The sequence below is a fragment of the Sorex araneus genome, chromosome 6 (assembly GCF_027595985.1).
Source record: "Sorex araneus isolate mSorAra2 chromosome 6, mSorAra2.pri, whole genome shotgun sequence".
Lineage (NCBI taxonomy): Eukaryota > Metazoa > Chordata > Mammalia > Eulipotyphla > Soricidae > Sorex > Sorex araneus.
Window position 1 is genome coordinate 8,270,441 of NC_073307.1, and position 19,062 is coordinate 8,289,502.

Genomic DNA, 19,062 nt, shown 5'->3' on the forward strand with positions numbered 1-19,062 from the left:
GGGGCTTGGGCCCTGGTGGCAGTGGGGTCTGGGCAAGTGCTGCCCCAAGAAGCTGTGTCTGAGTCACTCGTCACTTCGGGGTGACAGCCTGAGGGACAGCACTGGGCTTCATGGCTCCTGGTTTTCCCTCCTAAAGTTAAATTTCCATGCCCCACGGTGGTTGTTGTCATTTGCTTTTGTTTTGGGGCCACAGTCAGATGTGCTCAGGGCTTACTCCTGGCTCTGTGCTCCGGGGTGGACTCCTGGCAGTGCTCAGGGGACTGTATGAGATGCCGGAGATCGAACCCAACTTGGCCCCATGCAAGGCCAGCCCCTGAGCCCCTTGTACTGCCTTCCCGGCACAAACAGCATCATTTTTATCACAGCGATCTAGGAGGCATTCAACGAAGCACATTTCTGTGCTCAAGACAAATTATATCCTCATCGCGCCTGACAAAGTATTTCTAAGACCTTCTGCCGCGTCAGCTGTCAGTGACCCACTGAGAAAGAGAGCGGCAATATGGGTCCCCTTTCGGGAGGGAAGAGAGATCGTTTTAGTGACCTGCCAAAACCCCTGTGGCTTGGGAGGGTTCGGTGCCTGGAGCCCGGAGGCTGTTTTCCTTGCCCACACTTATCACCGCCCTGCAGACGCTGGCACCAACCCGCCTCCCCATCCCCTTCCAAATACCGTGGCCGCCACAGGTGACCCGAGATCCAGCCAGGTAACCCAAGGCACGGCTCAGCGTTAGCGGCTGATGCATGCTGCCAGCACGGTCTATGGATTGGCTTTTCAGACATGTATCGAGGACAGTTCCGAGAGTGCCCCAGTTCTTAAAGGCCTTTCTTCTCTGGATCCACGAGGCACGAGCTCTCCAAATGGTCCCTCCTTCTCAGGCAGCTTCAGATGAACGCCGTCTCCACTCGCACTGGTTCCCAAGCGTTCCCTCTCGATCCGGAGAGAATCGTCACGCTGAGCGCGAGTCAGAAGGAGGGGGCCAGGCACAGAACAGTCTCGCAGCGCGGGGGATAAAGAAACTTAGTAGGAAGCAGCACATACCCAAAGGCAGCATGGCCCGAGGACTGGGTTTTCGCAGGAAGCATGTCACTGTGGCGGGGCTGGGAGGGGGATGGGAAGGGGTGAGGGGACACTGGGACAGTGGCGGAGGGAGGCTGACAGCCTGGTGGAGGGTGTGGTGTCGGAATGATGTTGCATGAAACCCGACCAGTTTTCAGAGTGTAAATCATGGTGCCTAAATATATATATATACATACATATGTGTGTATACATATATATATATATATATTTTTTTTTTTAAAGAAGAGGCAATCTGGAGAAAAACAAGATATGTTCCATTTGTTTTTTTCTGGCGTCTTCACCGTTTCATTCATTGCCTATTCGTGGAGCTCTCTGTTGCCTGGTGTTGTTTGGTGCGGAGATGAAAGAGCCTGTGCCTTTCCCAGGAGGCTCCCGGGCCCTTGAGGGAGAGAGGAGAGCTGGCAGCGCCTTCTCTAGTCTGACAGAGATGCAGGGACAGGGTGAGCCCCGGGCCCGTGGGGGACAGGGAGGGTGGGGGCTAATGAAGGGCTTTCAGCGGAGGTGAAGTTCAAGCATGTCCTGGAAGGGACGCGCTGCTTTCTAAACTGCAGAGCGTAGTTAGTTACATTAGAAATGCCTGCGTCAACACGCAGAAAGGATCGGGGTGATACGAGGTGATGATATTCACCTCTGGGCTTCAGGAAAGGAGAACGCAGGGAAGCAGAGAGAGAGAGAGAGAGAGAGAGACAGAGAGAGAGAGAGAGAGAGAGAGAGAGAGACAGAGAGAGACAGAGAGAGACAGAGAGAGAGAGACAGAGAGAGACAGAGAGAGACAGACAGACAGACAGACAGAGTGAGAGAGACAGAGAGAGACAGATAGACAGACAAAAAGACAGAGAGACGCATACATACATACACGAAGAGAGGAAGAGAGAGAGAGGGAGAGAGAAAGGAGGGGAGAGAGAGAGGCAGAGAGAGAGAGGCAGAGAGAGAGAGAGGTATGTACAGGGGTTAAGGCACTGCATGCAGCAGCCCCAGTTTGCTCCAGGCACTGCGTGGCCCCCAGGGCCCCCGTGGTGTTTTCCAGAAACTGGCCCTGCAGTGCGCAAGCAGCAGCACATTCTCTTGCATTAAGAGTCTTAATGTCTCTTGGACTAAGAGTCTTTTGCATGAAGCTGCTGAGCTAGTTGGGAGAATCCCCAGGGGGCCCCAGGGCTCCCTGAACATCCTGGGGTGGGGAGGGGCTTCCGAAAGAGAAGAAGAAAGTGGATGCAGTTAAAGAAGTGGATCGGATCACCTGAGCACAAAATCATATTTACATTCCATTATTCATTCATTTCTAAATGAATAATTGTGTGTGTGTGTGTGTGTGTGTGTGTGTGTGTGTGTGCGCGCCACGCCTGGCAGTGCTCAGGGCTTACTCCTGACTCTGTGCTCAGCGATCCCTCCTGGCAGGGCTGGGGGCCCTAGGTGGTACGAGGGAACCAGGGTTCGAGTCTACAAGGCGAGTACTAGCCCAGTGTTGGCTCTCGGGCCAAACATGTGTGTTTTTGTGTTCTTTTTAAAATTGTATCTTAGGCACCATGACCTTTAGAACTGTTCATGGCAGGGTTTCATGCACGACACACTCCCTCCACCCCTGCCCCTCGCCCCCTAAGGTCAGTTTCCTGCCCAAGACCAATTCTCAGCCCGGTCAGGAGTCACCCCTCGGCCCCACCCCGCAGGCCCCCCAACACTCATTGGCGATCCAGCTAGACCTGGAATGAGACAGAAACTCGTGGGTCCCCCGCCCAGCCTGCAGCAGGAGCTCAGAAGACCTTGGGGTGTCGTCTGCTGATGGACTCCCAGGGGCGCCCCCAGGCCCACAGAGAGAATGCGGTGCTGGCTGAGCTGAAGCCGAGTCCTTTGAGTTTTCGGAACTGCCCGTGGTGGCAGGCAGTGGCCTTCCTGCTGGTCTGGTCTGGTCCTTCCTGTTCTTTTTTTTTTTTTCTTTTTTTTTTTTTCTTTTTGGGTCACACCCAGCGATGCTCAGGGGTTACTCCTGGCTTTGCACTCAGGAATTACTCCTGGCGGTGCTTGGGGGACCACATGGGATGCCGGGGATTGAACCCGGGTCGGCCGCGTGCAAGGCAAACGCCCTACCCGCTGTGCTATCGCTCCGGCCCCTTTCCAGATTTTTTTTTTTTTTTGGTCCTTCCTGTTCTTGAAGTGCATCCCGGCTTCCAGAATATTCGCAGGCTCCGTCTCACCTTTCCAAAGACCCTCCTCCGCGCACCCTGGCCCGTAGTTGACACAGAGTCCCCTGCTTCTGCCATGGCCAGCCTTGGTGGGGGAGGGAAATTCCATCCCTGCCCATCAGACGGGCCAGGAGGGTGTGAGCGCCCGCCCCCGCCGCGATGCCCCTTCCCGCCCCTCCCTCCCCTCCCCGCCGTCCCCAGCATCGTTCTGTGAAAGCAGGAGCCGCTAACTGATCCCCGTGGACCCTCTCTGTTGGAAGGAGACGCCAGGGGGATTTGGCCCTTAAGTATAACCTCGAATAACAGTGTGTGTGCGTGTGTGTGTGTGTTGGGGGTGGGGGCTGGGTGGGGTTGTTCTCTCTAGCTGGGGTGGGCATTGGCGGCAGCTGCCAAGCCCCCCGGGTCCTCTCTGGAGCATGCCTCGCTTCTGGAGGGCCCCGTGGAGAACGCACGCAGCCACACGCGTTACGCGCGGGTCCCCGGACACGCTTCATTAGAAGAAGTGCTATGGTGAAGCGAGCTGATCTCCGGGCGGGCGGGCGGGTCCCCGGGGGTCTGGGTGCAGGGACGGGCAGGGGGATGGCTGAGCAGAGCCTCTCTGCTCGGACGGAGAACGTGCAGGGGTCCGAGGAACGGGTGCCCGAGGCGTGCCCGGTTTCCCGAGCGATGCCCGAAAGTGGAGGAGATTGCCCACGGACACTTTCCACGCACACCCTCGCGCTCCTTCGGGCCTGATGCCGCGGAGAATCTTCTGTCCCATAAAGACCCAGAGTGAGGCCGTGGGCTGCCCGAGAGAGGGTCCCGGGGTAGGGCGCCTGCCTGGCACGTGGCCGGCTCCGTTTGGTCCCCGGCACCGTTACACCGGAAGTTCACTTAACCCAAGCGTGCCCAGACGGTTTCTGGCAGGAAACCAAGGAGGGTTTATTCACCGGTGCGCTGAGTCCAGACAGCAGGGGTGTCCGGGGACATCAGCAGAGAGCTGTGGTCTCACAAGCCGATTTATTTTATTCATTTTTCTAACTAATCAATTAATTTGTAATTGAATCACCATGAGACACAGAGTTACAGAGCTGGTCAGAATTGGGTTTCAGTCCTACAGTGTTCCAACACCCGCCCCTTCACCAGTGCACCCTTCCCACCACCAGTGTCCCAGGTCTGCCTCCATACCTGCCTCTGTGGCAGATACTTTTCTTCTCTTCCCCCTCCTCCCCCTGCCCTGCCTCCTCCTCCTCCTCCTCTCCCTCCTCCTCCTCTCCCTCCTCCTCCTCCTCCTCCTCCTCCTCTCCCTCCTCCTCCTCTCCCTCCTCCTCTCCCTCCTCCTCTCCCTCCTTCTCTCCCTCCTCCTCCTCCTCCTCCTCTCCCTCCTCCTCCTCCTCCTCCTCCTCTCCGTCCTCTCCCTCCTCCTCCTCCTCCTCTCCCCCCTTCTCCCCTTCATCCCCCCTCCTCCATATTCATCTTATTAGAAAGGTGATATAGCGAAGAGGAACACGTGTGGCCGGAGGATAGTATGACAGCGGGAAGAAAAGGACCTCAGCAGGGGAGGAATCCAGCATTTACCTTACCCAAAGGTCCTTGGCCCTGAGTCTGCTGATCTGCCCCAGTTGGGACCCAGCTGTCGTGGCCACTGTATTTTACAGGCGAGAATACGGCGGGGGCGGAGGGGTCGCACCAGTTCAGTTGGACCACCGGATCGTAAATTGGAATAGACCTTTCTGGCTACAATCTTCATCCCCAGCTGGCTGCACTAAGGGTGGGTTAGAGATGGTGCTGGGGTCAGGGTCGAGAGGACCCCCACAGCCCCCCGCTCTTCTGTGATGAGAGAAGGAGAAGCTGCTTTTGAGCGCACCAGTGGCGGAGGAGAGAGTCGGGTGTGTGGTGCCCGCGGAAGGAAGAGGAGCTGGAGAGAGAGCACAGCGGGTCGGGCGCTTGCCTTGCACGCGGCTGACTCAGGTGTGATCCTGGGCACCCCATGTGGTCCCCCGGGCACTGCCCGGAGAGATCCCTGAGCACAGAGCCAGGAATAAGTCCTGAGCACCACTGGGTGTGGCCCCCAAACAAATAAAACAGGACCCTCTCAGAAAGTCAAACAAAAAACAAAAGAAAGGAAGAAACCTTTTTATTTTTCCTAATGGAGCCTTTTGAATAGTTGTGGGATAGAATCTGTCTCTGACCGTAACATAAAACCTGATTTTTCTTTTTTTGTGGGAGGGGTGCGGGGTGGAGTTTTAAAATTTTTTTTAAATTTATTTTATTTTAAAATATTTTTATTTAATTGACTCACCATGAGATAGAGCATCACAAATCCGTTCATGATGGTAAAACCCGATTTCTTTTCTTTTCTTTCCTTTCCTTTCCTTTCCTTTCCTTTCCTTTCCTTTCCTTTCCTTTCCTTTCCTTTCCTTTCCTTTCCTTTCCTTTCCTTTCCTTTCCTTTTTTTTCTTTTCCTTTCTTTTCTTTTTTCTTTTTGGATCACACCTGGCGATTCACACGGGTTACTCCTGGCTCTGCACTCAGGAATTACTCCTGGCAGTGCTCAGGGGACCATATGGGATGCTGGGAATTGAACCCGAGTCGGCCTCATGCAAGGCAAACGCCCTACCCGCTGTGCTATTGCTCCAGCCCCCTAAAACCCGATTTCGACAGGAGGGCTTCAGTGGCAGTTGCTCTGGCTGCTTCTGGTCTTCTGTCTGTTCTGTTTGGCAGGGAATAGCCTTCCGGGTCCATCCGTGGTCTGAGTGTGTGCGGACGGGCCTGGAGTCAGGCATACATGGGGGGGAGGGGCTGTTTCGTGGCACGGTCTCGCATGCACACGTTCGGAGGCCACAGGAAACCTTTGGGATCTTGAAGCTCCTCTTCCACACGCTTCTGTCCGCCTTATCTGTCTCGATTCCCACATCCACGGTTCCCACAAGAAGTAAATGGCAGGGCCAGAGCCATAGTAAAGTGGGGAGGGCGTTTGCCGTGCACGTGGCCCACCCAAGTTCAATCCCTGGCATCCCCCATGGTCCGCCGAGCACTGCCAGGAGTGATTCCTGAGTGCAGAGCCAGGAGTAACCCCTGAACATCTCTGGGTGTGACCCAAAAGACAAAAATAAATAAACAAACAAACAAATAAATAAATAATTGCAATCTGTGGTAGCATAGACCCTTATTCGAATAAAAGCCCCCTCTGCTGGCCTCTTCTGAGGCCTCTTCTCTTTAGTCTCTGTGCTTGGCCAGCGTCATCTGTAGCCTCGCAGGCCCAGAAGTCTTTGCCCAAGGAAGACACAGCAAATGTATCCTGATTGTCAGCTCTCCTGGGGAAACTCACCCAAATGTGTCGCTTTGCTCTCTCAGTAGAGTTGGTAGCAAAATATCAACTCTCTGTGGTCCCCAAGCTCCTGAGAGTTTGGAATTTCCTGCCACTCTCCTTAGTCTGAAAATCCATCCGCACTCCCCAGAGAGCCCAGCCGGGACTGATACTGGGCCCGAGTTCTTAGGAAACTTCCATGAATCAATAGACCTTGCTGGTCCCTTCCGGAAGTTGCCCCTTCTGTTTCTCTTGCTCATTTAGGGATGATAATATTTCTTCGAGAGCACATGACCCAGATGCCGAATAAATATTTAAATTGGATTGTGAGGTGTGTGGATGCAAATAAATTAGGTCATTTGAGGGGACTTATTTTGATATATCTGTGTGTCATCTCCCACTGGGATGCTCTGTGGGTTATTTTTAAAGTGGTTTCTTTAACAACTGGGGAGCTGATCGTTTCATTATTAGACTGAAATATGAAGCCTTCCCTTATCAATATGTGCTTGACACAAAAACATTAGGTCTTTGGAAAGTAGACAGTCTCAAGGGAATCATGTTTATCTCTGGCTTAGTATTTTGGACAGTTATCTGAGGAGAGTTTCTTGGCTATGGAATCAACACAGTTATTTTCAGAACCAAGTGGGCCAGACAGAATTTACTGAGTTGGAGATTCTTAGGTGTGTGTGTGTGTGTGTGTGTGTGTGTGTGTGTGTGTGTGTGTGTGTGTGTGTGTGTGTGTGAAAGCTGCAGTGGATTTCAGTTATATACTTTTTATTAGCAAGTTTTAAAGCTTATGATTGATATAGATATTGAATGTAGAGTACAAGTCAATGAGTTTTGGCATACATATAAACCACGTCAAGCCATCTCCAAAATCCAGAGAAGAAACATATTTATCTTTGGATTGATCAAGTCGTCGATACAGCAGTCATATTTTCTTCTCTAGCAATAATTACAAGTTGAATTTTAAAGTGAAAATGAGAACGGCGCCCATTTATTTGTGTGTAGTCGCAGAGGGTTTTCTTGATTTATTTCAGTTTGCTGGTTAGCATGAGTAAGTGTATTCAGATTTTTTTGTTTTTCGTTTAGGGTGTGGCTGAAATTCATGCTGTCGCTTGACTGCCCTCTAGTGGTGTCTGTGGAGAATGACATTGCAGCTAGATTCAGAGTCTCTGAGACGAGCTCTTGATCACTTGCTCCCTGTCCGCTGGGTTCTAGACCCTGCTCTGGACTGACCAAGCTGGTGAGACGGACCAGTGACTCCCCTGTATCAGGAGGTGGGAGCAGCCTCCCACTAACTAGCCTTGGGAGTAGGGGTGTGAAAACTGGAAGATGCTGTTTTGATTCTTCTGTGTCCGGGTGGGGCCCCGGGGACCAAATGTGGTCCTGAGGATGGGGCCGGGTCCCCCACTGCACGGGGAGCCTGTTACCTTCTCTCCTACAGCTCAGCACAGGGGGCGCTTGCAGGCAAGCCTGCCTTGGACTGATTCACAGAGGAAGCGTTACACAGATTCCCAGCTTCTTTCTCCCTGCCCTGGGCCGTACCCAGCAGAGCCCAGGGGCTGCTCCTGGCTTGATGCTTCAGCGTTGTTCCCAGCAGTTCTTGGGGAAGGGGCACGTGGCACCAGGATGGACACCGGGTCTTCTGCATGCGAGCCGGGTGACCCGCACCTTGGAGCCATTCACCTGGTCTTCATTTTCTCAGAAGAGAGACTTGGATTCTCTCCTTTGCTCTGTGCTGCTACTTCTTTATTTTGTTTTGTTTTGTTTTGGGGTCACACCCGGCAGTGCTCTGGGCTTATTCCCGGCTCCCCACTCTGGGCTTTCTCCTGGTCACTCTGATCACTCCTAGTGGGCTGAGAAGACCATATGGGGTGCCGGGGATTGAACCCAGGTTGGCCAGGGGCAAGGCAAACAGCCCACCCTCTGTACTCGGCCCTGAAACTTGACCAAAGTGTGTCTTTATTCTGTTCCCTGCTTTCCCTTTGTGCCCCTTTGTCATTCTCTAACCCAGCTTCTGAGTTCTGTTCACTGCTCCAAGAACACCGACCCTGTATGCGTGCGGGGGAGCACGAGGGGTCGAGGAAACAATAGTTTGGTTCGTTTGATGCCACTTTGGTGGTTAACTGGGCGTAGGCTCGGCTGAGCGCTTGCCTCTTGCACAGCCACGCTTGTCCTTTCTCTCGACTGTTCCTCTGTTGTTCTATCTGGGCCAGGGCCGCTGGGACGCAGCACAGCAGGGACTAGGAAACAGTCTGGATGATCTTCAGTGACGCAGGGGCTGGGGGTGGCTCTTAACCGCCTTCTCGATTTGCCTGTAGAAAGCGAACCCTCTCCGCATGGGGGTCGAGGCCCCCTGTTACCTGGAGTTACAGCGACCTTCTGGGTTAGACACGACCATCTGCATCTCCCGGAAGCCACTCCCTTTCCCCGTGAGGTGCCGGCGACACCGGCTGTGCCATTGGAGCACCGAGTGGCACGGCCACCCACGTGGCGTGGGGTGAGCTGCAGTGACTTCAGAGCTTGTGGCCGCTCGCTGGCTCTGAGCGGCGCTTGGGAGCCTTGGAGGACACAGGAAGCAGCTCAGGCCAGCCGGCAGCCTCCCCCCGCCCCGCCCCCACCAACCTCCCCACGCTCTGAAGGAGTCCCGCACAGCTCGCTGGGACTCGCCCCTCTGTACCTTTTCATTCCGCTTCTTTATTCAGAGGCTACCTGTTCTTCTCATGGCCGAGGGTTGCTGAGTGAGTAACAGACCCACTTAGCTCCAGAAGCAAGGTCAAGCCACATAACAGTGACTACTGAAGGCAAGTGAAGCTCCTGTCCCTGTCGGAAGGCACGAACACCCCTGGCACGGGGTGTTGGAGGCACCCCCTGGACCAGGAACCCACGGGGGGCTTGGGTTCTCTCTTGCGCTCTGCCATCCGCATGGAGAAAGGGACAGAAGGTCTTCAGGCCTTGTCTTTAGGGAAACTTCCCAAAGTTGCACGCAGACCTTTGTGTCCTGTGGGTCATCCATCACATAGCCGGTATAAGACCACACGTGGGGTCAGAGAAGGTTGGGGAATGTGGGCCCTGCCCTGGCAACCCTCTGTCGGCAGCAGCCGCAGCTGCAAGGGAAGTCGAACAGCCGTTGGGAAACCATCAGTTGGACTGGAGCGATAGCACAATGGGTAGGGCATTTGCCTTGCACGCGGCCGACTGAGTTCGATTCCCAGCATCCCATATGGTCCCCTGAGCACTGCCAGGAGTGATTCCTGAGTGCAGAGCCAGGAGTAACCCCTGTGCATCACCAGATGTGACCCAAAATTCCAAAAAAAAAAAAATCAGTTGATTTTGCCACAATTCTCATGCACATCATTTTCTGGAGCACCTTCCTCTATCAGTCAACCGTGGACTGCACCAATAATATTCATTTTCTCGGAGGCCTTCGTAGGCTGCTTTGTTTAGCCTTCTCTACGGTGAGTTGTCACTGTGCCTTTCATTTCCCTTCTGAAGGAAGTCGCCGGCCATGTGCAGATCTGCCCACTGTCACTCTTCCTTTCACCCTCACTGGATTTGCCCGGAGGGCGTCACTCATGCTCTGATTTATTGGACTTGTCTCTAGAGTGGAGTGGAGGTCCTAGCTGTGTTCTGTGCACCAGACTGCATCAGCTTGCACGGCTTAGTGACCAGTATTCACTCGGCTCTGCTGTGCTCACAGAAAGGGCTGTTTCCCCTGCCCAGTGGCAGTTACTGGCTCTCAAACTGGAAGCTCATGAGAGCTCCAGAAACTTCATAATGTAACTTTTTTTTTTTTTTACCTTAGAGTGGTCCTATTTTATGTCCTTTCTAGCAGATTTGACTGTTTTGTTTTGTTTTGTTTTTTGCTTTTGGAATCACATCTGGCAATGCACAGGGGTTACTCCTGGCTCTGCACTCAGGAATTACTCCTGGCAGGGCTCAGGGGACAATATGGGATGCTGGGAATCGAACCTGGGTCTCCCACGTGCAAGACAAACACCCTACCCGCTGTGCTATCACTCCAGCCCCAGATTTGACTGTTTTTGAATGATTATAATCACAGATTCTGGAGTAAATTGTCTCCAATTTGTGATTCCTCCATCCCTCTCGGAAAGCCCAGCAAGCTACCGAGAGTATCCTGCCCGCACGGCAAAGCCTGGCAAGCTACCCATGGCATATTCGATATACCAAAAACATTAACAACAAGTCTTAATGGAGACGTTACTGGTGCCTGCTAGAGCAAATTGATGAGCAACAGGAAGTGTTTTCTTAACAATGTATACTATTTCCCCCCCTAATCTCAAGGGGTAAAAAAACTAAGGAGTAGAGTTAGATCACTTTCAAAAATACCTGCTTTGGGAAGACATCTATTTCAGGAAGCATTGTATGAATGAAAAATGTTCTGATTTTTGTCTGATTGATTCTGTTTGAAGAAGTATTAATTTTTTAGGTGCAATCAAGAGAAATTGTAGGCACACACTCAGGAAGATCACTTGCTGCAGATAATTTGAGCACTGTTTGTTATTTTAGCTTTGAGAATGATAGTTTTGAAATAGGAGTCAGTTATTAGTGAGGGAAGAAGACCAATATGGCTATTGCACACACACGCACACACACACACACAAATACACATTCCTGTTTGGTTTGAATAAATTGACAAACTACATATCTTATGGGTCAATAAATGCTAACCATGGGTAAGCCATGTTTCAGAGTTTCAATTTTCTTTTTCTGTTTACTTATGTATTAACTGTTGAGAAAATATTATAAAATACAGGTATGCACAGCAAAACAAAACAATCACAGCCGTAGAGAAAAATCAACAAAAACAAAAGGTGATTCTTGGGAAAGATTGATAAAGTTCATTAGTTCCAGCAAGACTAACCTCGCCAGAAAAAAGGGAGAAGACCAAAATTTCACATAGAGTTGAAATAAACACACATAGGTTGCTACGAAGAATCTCACACACACATAAATATTTTTATGAAAGGGGAAATATCAGTGCTGATCACTTGTATATTAACATAACAGAAAAGCAATAATTTGAAGAACACCTTTAGTAAAATCAACCAGTTCCTTGAAAAATATAATCTTCCCTACCATATCCATGAGAAAATAGATCTTTTAAAGAAGCCTGCATCTATTAAAGAAATCGAATCAATAAGGAATGACTTTCCAATAAAGACAGCACCAATATCAGGCGATGTTGCTGATGAATGATCACAATCATTTGAGATAGAAATGATATTCACGCTCTACAATCTCTTCCAGAAAGAGAACAGATGCTTTTAACTCATTCCATGAGGCTTAATTATGAAAGTATGAAAACTAGATAAAAAATAAGATTTAAAAAACAAAACAAAACAAAATTATAGACCTAGAGCAGAGGTGGTTTTGGGCAGCCAGCATTGCAGCCAGAATTTTCCAAGAGAAGAAAAGTGCAGTGGTAGGAACTGCTAAGAAACAGTGAGGTCACGTGTATCACTGTCACTGTATCACTGTCATCCTGCTGCTCATCCATTTGCTCGAGCGGGCACCAGTAATGTCTTCATTGTGAGACTTGTTGTTACTGGTTTTGGCATATCGAGTATGCCACGGGTAGCTTGCCAGGCTCTGCTGTGTGGGCGAGATACTCTCGGTGGCTTGCCGGGCTCTCCAAGAGGGGCGGAGGAATCGAACCTGGGTTGGCCGCAAACGCCCTACCCGCTGTGCTATCGCTCCAGCCCGAGGTCACTTATAACTTAGATATTTTCTGTCTTTTGGCAGGGGGCAAGGGTAGGGTGGGACTCCACCCTGTGGTGCTCAGGAATGACTCCTGGTGGTTTTCGGGCGACCTATAAGATGCCAGGGATTGAACGGGACCAGCTACTTGCAAAGAAATGCCTCACCTCGGTGCCGTCTCTCCAGCCCCGAGACTTCCTCTCTTGAAAGCATCTAGCTCCTCTGATCAGAATTTCTATAGCATCCCTGTCTTTATCCGTCTCACCTTCCTTTGTCCTGGGACTGACCACAGTTTTTGTTCTCTTCCATTCTCCTACATTATTTTTCCTCTTATTCATCTGATTTTTCTCTTTGGGCCAAAAGGAAGTTCTGACAGGGAGAAGGAAGCCAAGGAGAGGGAAACAGAAAAAAAAGTTCATGTGATACGGTAGTTTCTGTTGTGTTCTTCACAGAGTTATTATTTTTCTTGTTCAATTACCTACTTTGCTAATCTTCATCCACTTTGAAAAAAATCGATCATAGAATGTGGGTTTCACCCAGGCCAGGTAAATGTATCCCTGTGTTGACTACTACTGATGAGATTAAATCACAAATAGAACTTTGTACTTTAATTTGCTCTAATTCATTATGTGAAATGAAATTGACCCTGATGTAAAATCACAAATAATATGATATTGCTTGTGTCAGGATGATCTGAAACTTTTCATCTTGTTGCATTTGCTTTATTTATTTTTCTTTCTTTCTTAAACATTCATAGAATAAAAGCCATTAACTGTGTTTTTTTTTTAGTGATTAACTGTGTTTGATCACCTTTGTAGTACCAAAGCCTCAACTATTTTAAAAATAGCATTTTCTAAGACTAAAGATCTTTCTTAAGTGGAAACTGGCTTTTAGACAGGAAGGAAAAGATCTCAGTGATGTCTTAATGGCAATCTTTGAAAGTAGTCAAAACTCCGTATACATCAGCATGCACTTTTTTTCTGACTAAGATAATTTAGAATCCTGCTTAGCAGCAAGCAAAATTCAGTTGAAATTGTGCTTAGTATTTCTAAGACATATTGGCGCTCTGGAAATGCATTATTTAATATTACTTATGCCCTTAATCATTCATCAACATTTAGGGATACAAACTTCTATTGTCAGTGTTTTAAGAGCCAGCTATATAGAGTCGATAGAATATACACAGTAGATATATCCATTAGCCATTTTTCAGAAAATGAAGCAAGTGTCCACATCTGAATATCTATTTGAATATCAAAAGAAAGCTCACTTAAGCTTAGTTGGGTAAAGAAAGATTACTGTTTGGATTTTCATAGGTTCAACATTAGTTATTCTGTTTGCCTCCTTCCTCCATGCCTCTCGTTCTTTCCTTCACAAGATAAACAGATGGTGCTTTTTAAATATCATGGGTGTTGAACCTGGAGCTTGGTGCGTGTTAGAAACATGTTGAAGGGGGAACCTCCTTCCTGCACCTTCTCATTCTCCAACTTGTTCTTTGTCAAGAGTGAGCTAAGGCTAACCCACCTCCCTTAATGTTCTTGCTATTAAGGGGGAAAGAAATAGTCCTTTATTCAAAGGTTAAATGATGGGGGGGGGGAGAGAGGGAGAGGGAGAGGGAGGAAGGGAAGGAGGAGAGAGAAAGAGGAGAGAGTGCAGGTTCAGTGGTAAGGTACATGCACACAGCTGAAGCCTGGGTCAATCCCTGGCACTGAATCTGATCTGTGGTCCCTGAGCCCTGCCAGGAGTGACCCCTGCCAGGAGTGACCCTGAGTACAGAGAAAGGACTAAGCCTTAAGCACCTCCGGGTGTGACCCAAAATACCTGTCTCTCCTAAAAGGGGAAAAAGAAAAAGCAGGTTTTTAATCTTTGTAAACATTTTGGAAAACACCATGCAACGAAGTGCTTTACAAATCTAGACTGTGGTTTGGAGGAAAGGAAGTGTGGAATGTGTCTCCTTGAGTAGAGCCGGAGAGAGGGGCTGAGAGGACAGACAGGAGTGCGGCCAAGTCAGGACACGGGATACAGTGCGATGGGGAGCGTGGAGAAAGTCATTTTGGTAACCATGCCGTCCCTGGGGTCCATCCTGCCACTGTCTCTTTCAAGGTGATGACCCGCAGAGTTTGGACAGTGGTCCAGGAGTCAGGGGCTAACCCGTGGATTGGGGGGTCAGGTGTGCAGGATGGGGGTGTGTCTGCCTCTCAGGTAAAGTTTCGTAGAATTGGGGGTGGGAGCAATAGCACAGCGGGGAGGGCGTTTGCCTTTGCACGTGGCCAAACACGGCCCAACCCAGGTTCGATTCCCAGCATTCCATATGCCCCCCCCCCCAGCACTGCCAGGAATAATTCCTGAGTGCATGAGCCAGTAGTAAATCCTGTGCATCTCGAGGTGTGACCCCAAAACAAAACAAACAAACAAAAGTTTCGTAGAAGCTCAGCAAAGGTCAGACTCTTCAGCAGAAGGTCTGCGGCTAGTAACTGGTCAGTTTTCTTGGGAGGGAGGGAGCACTTTCAAGTCCAAGGAATTTTACCAGCTGGAATTAGGCTGAAATTTTGACATCAACCTTCAGTCAGCCCGGATACCCCAGCTAAGCTGGGGCAGTGAGGGCACCTGCATTTTCAGACACGTGGCACAGATGCCAGAGTTAACCCCTTCTTGCCCCAGGACAGGGAAAGCCACATATGGAGAGGGGAGAGTTAAAGAGAAGGCAAAGTCCTGTTGATTGGTTTAGGAAACACAGTGACAGATGACAGACCTATGGAGAAAGGAAAGAAAAGGTTAGAACTAAGAAACAAGCATGTGGGAACTTGGAAGTCGGGTTACCTCCATAGAAAGAAAAAATGATGTGGCAGGAAGATGGAATTTGGGAAATGGTGGATTATAGAATAAATTTAAAAAATTTTATAAAGTAGTTGTTTATAATATTTCATTACATTTAATATTCAAACACCAATCCCATCACCACGACACCTTCCCACCACCATATTTCAGATGTTTCCATCCCGAACCCCAATCCCTGTCCCAAAGCAGAACTGAAATAATATATTTTGTATTGTTTGTTACGAAAATCCGCTGAAACTGCTACAAAAGAGGATCCTTAAGGGAAAGAGTATGAAGATTGTTGTATTTCATTCACCAGCGACCATTAAGCCCTTCTATCAGAGATTACTAACATGTTGTTAAAGGTTGAGCCTTGTGTGCCCGCATGGGAGAGCCTAGCAAATTCCCTGTGGTGTATTCATAGGTCAACACCAGTCACAATGATGGGTCTCATTCCCCTGACCCTGAAAGAGCCTCCAATGCGGCACTATTGGGAAGGATGAGTAAAGAGAGGCTGCTGAAAATCTCAGGTCTAGGACGAATGGAGACGTTACTGAGACCGCTTGAGAAAATCAACGATCAAAGGTCAATGGGATGATGATGATGATGATGATGATGATGATGATGATGATATGTATATTTGTAAAAAAATATTACCCTATAAGATCGGTTGCCTCCTACTTTGAGCCCCATCAAATGTGGTGCGGTGCTCTTGGAGTGTGGGTAGGGTGTGTCTTATGATGTGACACAAGAGTAGGTTCCCTCATGGGTGGGGCACGGCCGAGAGTGTGGAGAGCAGCCGTGAGCAGGGTGTTGGTTGCGTTCTGGAGGTTTTCAGCTGCTGGGGCTGGGTCTCTTGGGGCGGGGCGGGGCCTCACCCGCTCCTTCTGGGGCGCCCCAGTGAAGCAGCCTGGAGGGGGGGGACTGGCGGCAGGGTTACGGGGAGCAGCGTGTCATGCTCCCTTCTGAGAGAGGGACATGCGATCTGCACATTACAGAATTAGCCAAAAAATAATATCAAGGTCCCAATTAATTAGTTCAAGACTTGTCCATTTTTCAACTTAATTGAAATGGATTAAATAATCCAATAATTTTCCTGTCAGGTTAAGTACACATATGGCGTTCATTGTGAAACACGTTTTGTAAAAATTGTGTCATCTAGGACCTGATGAGTCCCAGAAACTGCACATTTGATTTAGGAATTGAATATTTTGGATCGGTGTTTCTCTACCACGGGCCATATGTGCCCCCTGGAAACTCCAAGATATTCCAAGGGGGTCACAGGCAAAAATCATGTGAGCTGGTCGGGGATACAGCATAAGAAAGGACCAATGTGGGATTTGGGAGCACACAGGAAGGAAATAAGGATGGAAAGGGGGTAGTCTTGGGAAAATATTAAGAACAGCTGTTCTAGAGTAATTTTGTGGTTGTTTCCACAATTTTTTGATCCTGTACAAAACACCCAATCATACTATTACCACACTTAAGTGTGGGTAAGATCAGATCTAACAACGCACATTAGTGTACAGCTTGAGTCTGCAGCAATAAGTACAATTTTAAATGAATTTATAATTATAGCTATCTAGTCCAGAATGAGGTTAAAAGACTCCCCAAGCAGGGATTTGATAACTGGAATCTCTAAGTACCTTCCTGTACCCTTTTTTACTATCTTTGCTTCAACTTCTATTTTTACAAAGAACACAACCCCATTCCGTCTTTAAATTTATAATCTGATTCGATTCTTCAAACTTAATGATGTGCTGCACGACTTGGCAGAGATAATATTTCCTGTCTCTCCAGAAAAACAGAAAGAAAAAAAAAAAGATTTACTGGACCAGAGAAAACCTTTCTTTGCTGCAGAATTAAGCAGCTAAATTTCATAGCCTGCCACCAGCAGGGGGCTTCCAACTCCACTTATTTCTATCAACACACATGACAAATATGTATCGTTGTCTTCTCTTTTTTTTTTCTTCCTTTCTTCTTTAATATTTGTCAGGCCACAATTTCTTTTCTTAAAACCGGAGGTTTTCGGTATGTCAGGAAATCTACCAGGAGCTGCAGAGCCGTTTGAGGCAGGAGCGAGGCGAGCTCCAAAGACTCCAACACTCCCCCACACATCAGCAGCTCTTCTCCCCGGGATCGTAAACATTTTTCCCTCCTGTAAAAATCCTCCTGCTGACACTGCAGGGAAGGTCTGGAAGCAGAATGACATCTCAAATATTCCTCGCGTTGGCCTTTGAATTCAGTTGCAATGGTACTTTCTATTCCGTGCTTATGGATACCTTGTTTTGTTTGGGGCAGGCATTTGTATCTTGTTGCCAATCTAATGAGTGAGAAAGACATTTGGATACATTTTCCTTTAAATAAAAAAACATCTTTCCAGGCTGGAGCAATAGCACAGAGGGTAGGGCATTTGCCTTGCACACAACCGACCAGGGTTCGATTCCCAGCATCCCAGATGGGCCCCTGAGCACTGCCAGGAGTAATTCCTGAGTGCAAAGCCAGGAGGTAACCCCTGTGCATTGCCAGGTATGACCCAAAAAGCAAAAACAAACAAACAAACAAACAAAACACAAGAAAACCCCCTTATTTATTTATTTAGCTTTTTGGGTCACACCCAGCCATGCTCAGGGGTTGCTCCTGACTTTGCACAAGAACCTGTTCTTGTGTCACATCGTAAGACACCCCCTACCCATACTCCAAGAGCACTGCACCACATTTGACAGGGTTCGAAGTAAGAGGCAGCCAATCTTAGACAGAAGTATGTTTTTTTCCAAACTCCATCTCCCTACCACATCATTTGAAGCCACTTCTTTTTTCTTTTTAGGGAGGTAACATGACTTACAAGTTCCCGCATAATTGTTTCTGACTTCTAACCTTTCCTTGGGGGCTCCTCCTGGCTGAGGGTTCGGGCGGACCCTGGTGTGTGAGGAATTCAGCCCTGCACATAGAGCGCATGCGTCCACACTTGGAGTCAATTCCCTCGCTCTATTTTGACACATTTCCTTTACAGTATTTCTTTTTTTAAAAAAAGCATTTTGTTTTATTTTTCATGAAGGTACCATGATTTACAAAGGGATTCATTTAGTGTCTCGCATACCGTGTTTTCCCCAGGTTGCCCCCTCTCTCCCACCCTGCCTTCTGGACTGGCACATGCTAAGTCTCTCTCTCTCTCTCTCTCTCTCTCTCTCTCTCTCTCTCTCTCTCACACACACACACACACACACACACACACAGGAATACTACGCAGCAGCAAGGAATGACTAAATATGCAATTTGCTGTAACTTGGATGGATCTGGAAGATCCCATGTTAAGTGAAGTCAGCCAGAAAAGGACAAACATAGGCTCACCTCACTTATCTGTGGTATATAGAATAACTGGATGGGGAGGTAATGAGAGAGGCATCCTCCTTTCAGGCTTTATTAAAGTATTATCAAGACTTTATTAAATACTATTAATAAGTACAAACAATAATACTAACAAGTAGAAATAACATATAAAATAACATGCAATTAATATATAAATATTGTAAATAATATTTATTTTATAATACAAATACATTACATGCTACTTATTCTCATAATACTAAATTAATATTATACATACGAAGGTGTACAGGTGGGGTAACCCCATCAGCCTTGACTCCAGAATATAGGGAGGAGGACAGAGAGGGAAGGACCTCCAGGGGAGCAGCAAGAAGAGGTGGGTGGGAAGTAAGGGCCCCTTGCCTCAGTGATGGAGGGGGTGTTGGCGCTGTACCCGAGCACTTGCAAAGGAGTCCCAGCTGTGACAACCAAGCTTTGCTATGCTTCTCAGGTTGCTAACAGAACAGTCGACGCTGTTCTTTTACAATTTAGAGCCCAGGTTGGATTCAAAAACAAATCCTAATCCCTGCCATTGCAGGCTCCCCTAGGACCCCCCCAGTTTGTTGAGCTACTAGAGGTTCCAACAGCAACATGTGTTAGAGACTTATTTTTCT

At 48.6% G+C, this 19,062-nt stretch overlaps 1 protein-coding gene across 14 annotated transcripts in view; it reads left to right on the forward strand.

The window, feature by feature from the left end:
* The window catches only part of ANK2 (ankyrin 2), a 580,173-nt gene that overhangs the window by 284,880 nt on the left and 276,231 nt on the right, over positions 1 to 19,062 (forward strand). The window lies entirely within an intron of this gene.